Genomic DNA, 7457 nt, shown 5'->3' on the forward strand with positions numbered 1-7457 from the left:
ATTATTAAATTATTTTTTCATGTTCAAAATAAATGAATTATTCATTCTTCAAGAGATTGAAAATTTCTTCATATTTTACCCCTTTATTTAATGAGGTTCTTAAGTACTTCACATATTCTAGAAGAGTAATTTAAGAACAATTAAAAGGTAACATGAGAAAATAACCTACAATTTAGGGTTCCTTGCAATTTTCATCCTAATGTGTGCTATCTTTTTTAACTTATACCCTATCTTATTTTTTCTTATAATTTACACCCTAATCTTTCTATTTCCTTACAAAATAGTAAAACTACTCTTTTAATAATTTTTTCATGACGGTAAAACAGGAATAACAATATTTTATTTTTTAAAATAAATTTATTTAATTTTTAATGTAAGAGGCTAAATGAACTACATTCTTTTCGCCATTTATTTTTCATCTGATCTTAAGTTAAACTCTCTCCAACTGTAAACAAAGCGATAGTTCATATTTACTGAAGACAACAAATTACAATACGAGTAAATCATCAATGGATAAAAATTTAAAAGAAAACTGCAAAATTAACTGAAGAAGAAGAAATGACATATTTTGTAGGGAGAGGAGGTTTGTTGATTTTATTAGTCTAGATGATGATAGTGATAAAGAGGAACAAACAATTGATCACAGAAGTGAGAAAGTACCACTTTCTGAGAGTGGTCCCATAGAGATGCAACTATATGATCTCGATGAGCTTATTAAACCCATGCATCTTCTAAATAGGAATAGGTCTGTAACTTTATCTCCCTATATAGATGGCCCAAGCGATATATGACCACAAGCAGTGGCGGATCCAGGATTTTCACCAAGGGGGTTCACAAGTGAACATATGAACTAATCGAAGGGGGTTCAACATCTATTATATATATATATATATATATATATATATAATAATTTTAATCATGTACATGTAGTATAATTTTTTATCGAAGGAATTCGGATGAACCTTCTATCCGAAGTGTAGCTCCGCCCCTAACCACAAGCTATCTATTAGAGAAGTCTCAGTATTGTAAATGAGGTTTTGTAGTTAGGTGTTTATTTAGTGTTCTGCTCGTGCAGAATAATTTTTTTTTCGAACTTCAGGTTTTTATCTAATTACTTAGGTATAGGTCTTAGGATTATATTTTTTTTTTCCGCAATATCTGTTGTGCGAGATAGAATAAAAAACTATTATAGTAAATTAATGAAAATGAAAATTTCATCCCTTTCTTTGCAAGTCTTTATTGGAGGTAGTTTCTCTTCAGCTCTTTAACATTTTAGTATTAGCAATTTTCAAGTTAATTTGAGCTCTTTTATTGAATGTTTATCAAGGTGATAATGAACCTATTGATTCAATCAGCTCAAATTATGTTTATGTTTCCATAGCTTGGTTTCTATCACCTTTTTACTTTTTACAGGAAAGCATACTCAAAATAATCTCTCTTCAAACGATAGTCAATTTTTTCAATTGGGAGTACTTTTCAATTTTCAGTGGATCCATGTCATTTTTATTCTCAAAATAGTCTCTCTTTTAAGACTTCAATTGTCCTTCTTTGATATGCACTTAATTCATTATTTTTATTATTTCGTTTGTCAATGTTCAAATTGACGAGAGAAATGTTTCTTTCTTTAAATATAAAATTATTATTATTGTTATCCCTATTTTACCCCCATAAAAAAACTTATGAAAAGGGTGATTTTATTGTTTTGTAAGAAAATAAAGAGATTAGGATGTAATCATTAAAAAAAAATAGAATAGGGTGCAAGTTACAAAAGAAAGCACACATTATTAGGGTGTAAAATGCAACGGACTCTACAATTTATGTTCTATTTTTTTTTTCTAAAAAGGTATATCATACCCCAATAATTTAATTATTTTAAAAAGAAGGAAATAACGGTTAACTTTTTGAGGTGTAACTTTTACTGCTGTTTCGTGTCTAATTAAGGCATCTTTTTATTATGAGTTTTCTAGAATTTAATTTGACTTTTTTTATATTTTTGGTTTAACTTTTTTTAAAAACAATTGTCATTTTAGGTTCATATGTTTTTAACCCTCCCCACCTTCCCTCATGAATTTTTCACGGGGATGCAGAGTAGTTATTGCGAGACAAGAGGGAAACTCAGATAGTAAACACCCTCCGGCCTCCACCATCTCTATTTTAAGGTTGGTGAGATTTGAGTCATCAATTAAAAAAAATAGAAGGAAGGGATTTTAAAAAATATCTATAGCATTTTTTCTTCTTACTAATAATGCCCTTTCCTTATTGCTGGCGAATAAAGCTGCAACGTTCCATCGTTATATCTCTTATATCAATTAGTTTAATTGTACTCGCCTCGCGCATGTACCTTTATTGAATTCAAATGTTGCACTAAATAGGGTATTTTTTTAAATAATAAATATGAATACAATAATTAAATTCAACATCTTTGGAGAATTTATTTAATTAAACCTAACATTTACCAAGAAAATTTCTCAAAGTCGATAGATATTTATCTACCATTTGGAAACTACAACAAAACAATAAAGATGATAGAGACATCAAACAATATAATTAAATCTAACCTTTACCCAAAAATTTCCTCAAAGTCGTTCGACACTCATCTACCACTTGTAAACTATAACAAAATAATACGACAATAGAGATATCAAAATAATACAACTAAACTTTACCTTTACACAAAAAATTTCAAAACAGAGATATAAAAATAATACAATTAAACCTAACTTTTACCTAAAAAATTTTCTCAAAGTTGACCGACATTCATCTACCACTTGTAAATTCACCTACGATTTGTAAACTACAACAAAATAATACAATAGTGATCACAAAGCTTCAGTTTTGATGAAAATAATTCTTGTCTGAATGAAAATTTTAACACTAAAGAATGACTTGAATGAAAATAAAGAAGATATATATATACACACACATGTTGAATTCTATTATGTTGACAACAATAGTGAAGAACAACAACAATAGAAAATTAAGCATCCACCAATTTAGACATGCAACCTGTAACACCCCTAGTCACAAAATAGAGCTTAGGCAATGGCTAGGCACCGCCTTACCATTGCCTACCTTTACTGGAAAGGTTAGGTCATAACTTAGGTGCCATAAACCTTAAGGTTTGCCATGGGTTAGGCGCCGTATATCCTATGTTTTTGCGGTATAGGAATTCCATTTTTGAGTTAATTCAAGGGTAACAAAGTCTTTTGACACTACATAACTGTACCTAAACATAATTACATGAAATCAAAATCTCTAAAGATGATTAAACACTCTCAAAATCCCTAGTTATCTTCCTTAAACATAAGAGGAGAAAAAGCATCCTAGGGTTTGGGAATTCAAGCTTAAAGAGTCATTTTCTTTATGAATTCTTCGTAGTTAAGGTACGTGAGGCTTTCCTAAACTTCATGGGCATAGTGAAATCATTTTAGTAATATTTTAAATGTTGAGAAATCATGTATTTATGAAGGGTTTTGAATTACGTTAAAGAGTATGAATTGTGAACTCTTCCAATGATATAGAGTTGTGGTCTTGAGGCCTTACATTGAATTTGAATTTTTCTTGTGTATATGTAGATATGTGTTTTCAGTTTTGAAATATGAATTGAGAGCATGAAGAACAAATTTTTCTCTCTCATTGTGTTACTTCTTGATTTACAAGTTAAGGGTTATTCAATTGCATGTCTTAAAGCATGAGCCAAGGGTTTTACTATCATTTACGAATGTTATGTTGGTTGTGAATTGAAGAGAGGGATATTTTCCTATTTGTAAATGCTAAATACGATAATCAAAAGAATTACATGATTGTTTTGAGAAATTGACCATCATTTGTTAAAATGTTGAAACAAGAGAATCTTTGCATAGTTTGATAAATATTTTGAAATAAAAACTCTCTTATATTGTTAAGTGTTTTTGGTGGTCAACTGACTTGATTGGATTGAAAGAACTAAGCATATAATGATATGGCTGTGTATATGACTTGCAAGTCTTGACAAGACGATATCAAAACAGATAATGCCATAACAGAATCAGAATAGAATATAATTTAGATTTTATTTAGATTTTTTAGAATTTTATTTTTGAAAGATACATGTTTAGAAAAGACTAAAAATAGTCTTAAAAGGGTAAGGTGGTTACTCGAAGAAGGCATGAGTTCAGATAACTCAATGTCCAAAATCATGTTTTGCCGATACAGGTTTATTATGTCCCCAAAGAGGGATTACACGATAGTCTAGTGCCCTATGGTGTATCAGAATCAAAAACTCCAACCTTTGTGGAAAACTTAGGTTGAGGGATTGGCCGCCGAGTCAAGGAAAGATTCCATATAGTCCGTGGAATATTAGAATTGTAGGGTGTACCACCTAGCTTAGAAGAAAAACAAAGAAAGGAGTTATGGTTTACAAAATTATTTTGAAGTCTATTGAAATTGCCCATGTGTTTTAAATTGTTTTATGTCGACATGATTTATGAAATTCTCTCACCTATGTTGTATAAAAATATATTTTGTTATTTGGATTGTTCTGCGTACTAGTACATCTGTATTGACCCCTATATTACAGGATCTAAGGCGCAGTCTAGAGGTCCCATTAAGCAGTAGTATTATTGTTGAAAGTTGTAATTTTTGAGACTCTCTTACTTTGAAAGGCCTTGTTATGAGTCATTTAATTCTAGTTCGTAGTACGGATGAGGGCCTTTTCCAAGTGTTCAGATAGAAGTTGTTTTCATGTTGTTAGAGATTTCACAGACTGATGTTAGATGTTTTGAATGTTTGTGGACTCATATTAGTATTGTTCAGTACTAACAAGAAGATGACCATGTTTTTAATTTTTACTATGTTTTTCGTATTTCTTTACAATATGTGAATGTTGCATATGATTGCCAATTAGAAGGGCTCTCCGGCCTTTATAGTTCGGAATGCTCATCGCAGCCAGGGCCTCGGTTCAGGTCATGACAAATTTAGTATCAGAGCATGGTTTTTGGTCCTAGGGTGTTTGTTAAATTACACCGATTAGAGTCCTATTTATAGGTGTGTAGCCCGCCACACTTATAAATAGGAAGCTACTAGGCATTCAGGAATGTCTTTCCTTCTCTCATGCTTTAGCTTGTGCTATAGAGTCTGAATGTCCTCTAATCATTGATTTCCTATCTTTCAAATATTGATCATGCCTCCCTATAGAACCAACGATCAAATTAATTAAGCTGAGGATGTCAGCCCTACTCATGGGATGCGTACCCGTAATAGAGCTTATACTCTGGAGGTTGTTGCTACTCTAGGAGTTCCTCCAGTTCTAGATAGTCCATATTGGGGTCCATGGACCAGTGTTAACCATCACCAGTCTCCTCAAAGAAAAAGTTTTGAATGCTGAGTTCCGACAGTCCATCCATATGATTGCTCAGCTGGTGGCTTCTCAGCCCATCGGTCTGAAGATATGGGTTCTATATCTGGTTCATCTGAACTTACTTGTGTTGGGCAATTCATGAGGCTAAACCCACCCAACTTTACTGGCACAAAGTTTGAGGAGGAACCCCAAGGGTTCATTGATAAAATGGAGAAAATTTTCAGAGTTATGCATGCTAATGAAGTTGAGGGGGTTGAGTTAGCAACCTATTAGTTAAAGGACGTAGATCACCAGTGGTACAATGAGTGGGAGGACTTGAAGGGTGGTGATGTTGAACCTTATGTGTGGGGTAAGTTTGTAGAAGCTTTCCTGGACTATTTTTTTTTCAGGAGCAGAGAGAGGCAAAGGCAAAGGCTGAAGAATTTGTAATTTTGAAACATGGCAAGATGAATGTTAAGGAGTATGCATTGAAGTTCACTCAGTTGTCTCATTATGCTCCAGGGTTAGTTGACAACATAAGAGCTCGCATGAGGAAGTTTGCATTCGGTCTCTCGGATAATCTGTTGCTGGAATGTAAAAGAGCAATGCTCAATAGAGATATGAATTTCTCCATGTTGTCCATTTAATATAGCAGGTTGAAGAAAAAATGAAGAGGTTAGTTGAGGTAAGGGAAAAAGAAAGTCAACCAAAGAGAGCCGGTCCACAGATCAGTATACCGATCAGTATCAAGATGGTAATTGGGGAAATAGGTGGTCTAAAAAGAAATTTTGGGGAAATACTTAGACATCGGCTAGTGCCCCGGTGACAAGACCTCTAGTTGATCAACGATCTTATAACCCTCAGTCTCGCAGTCATTGGAAGATGCAGGGTACTCAGTCCCAAGGTAGTGTGGCTCAATCACATCAGTTTTTTTTTTGCGATGTGAGACTTGTGAAAAACATCACCCAGGAAAGTGACAGTTGCGTAGGTTGGTATGTTATACTTGTGGTTAGTCAGGCATTTTCAGAGAGATTTTCCTTCTGCAAGAGGGAATTTTGGTGGTGCTAAGTCCTAAGCTAATTCCACAGCTCCACCACCACCACCCAAGGGTACTAATTCAGCTACTGGAGGCAGTTGAAAATGGTTATATGCTTTATCTAACCGCCAGGATGCAGAGACTTCACTAGATGTTGTTATAGGTACGTTGCAAATTTTCTCCCGTGACGTGTATGTGCTACTTGATCCAGGGTCTACCTTGTTTTATGTGACCCCATATGTGGCAGTTAGTTTTGGTTTTGAGCCTGAAATTATTCCAAAACTTTTCTCTATTTCCACTCCTATTGGTGACTCTATTGTGGCTAGGAGGGTGTACAAAAATTGTGTTGTACTTGTCAATAATCGTGATACTGTGCCAGATCTTGTAAATATGGATATGATTGACTTTGGTGAAATTTTGGGAATGTATTGGCTCCATTCGTGCTATGCCACATTAGACTGTAGAACCCAAAAAGTCACTTTCTTCTTTCCAAATGAGCCAGTGATAGAGTGGGGGGGGGGGGGTATTCTTTAGCACCTAGGGGGAAGGTCATATCTTATCTCAGATCCCATAAACTTAAATCAAAGAGGTGTTTGTACCATCTTATTTGGGTCAAAGATTCTGGCACTGAAAGTCCTTCCCTCTAATCTGTTCCCGTAGTTAATAAGTTCCCAGAAGTTTTTTCGATGATCCCTGGGATACCACCTGATAGGGAAATAGATTTTGGTGTTAATTTATTATCGAACACTCATCCTATTTCTATTTTTCCATATAGAATGGATTTTGTAGAACTGAAAGAGTAGAAAGAATAATTAAAAGATCTTCTAGACAAGGGCTTTATCCATCCTAGTATTTCTCCTTGGGGTGCACCTGTACTATTCGTGTGTAAGAAAGAAGACTCTCTCCGTATGTGTATAGATTATCATAACTAAACAAAGTAAATATTAAAAACAAATACCCTCTTCCTAAAATTGATGATCTATTTGACCAACTTTAGTGTGCCAAATGTTTCTCCAAGATAGACGTTCGTTCGAGGTATCATCAATTAAAGGTTATTGAGGCTGATTTCCCAAAATAGCTTTCCGAACCCGATATGGCCATTAT

Source organism: Capsicum annuum, chromosome 10 (genome assembly GCF_002878395.1).
Source record: "Capsicum annuum cultivar UCD-10X-F1 chromosome 10, UCD10Xv1.1, whole genome shotgun sequence".
In the NCBI taxonomy this organism is placed as follows: Eukaryota; Viridiplantae; Streptophyta; class Magnoliopsida; order Solanales; family Solanaceae; genus Capsicum; species Capsicum annuum.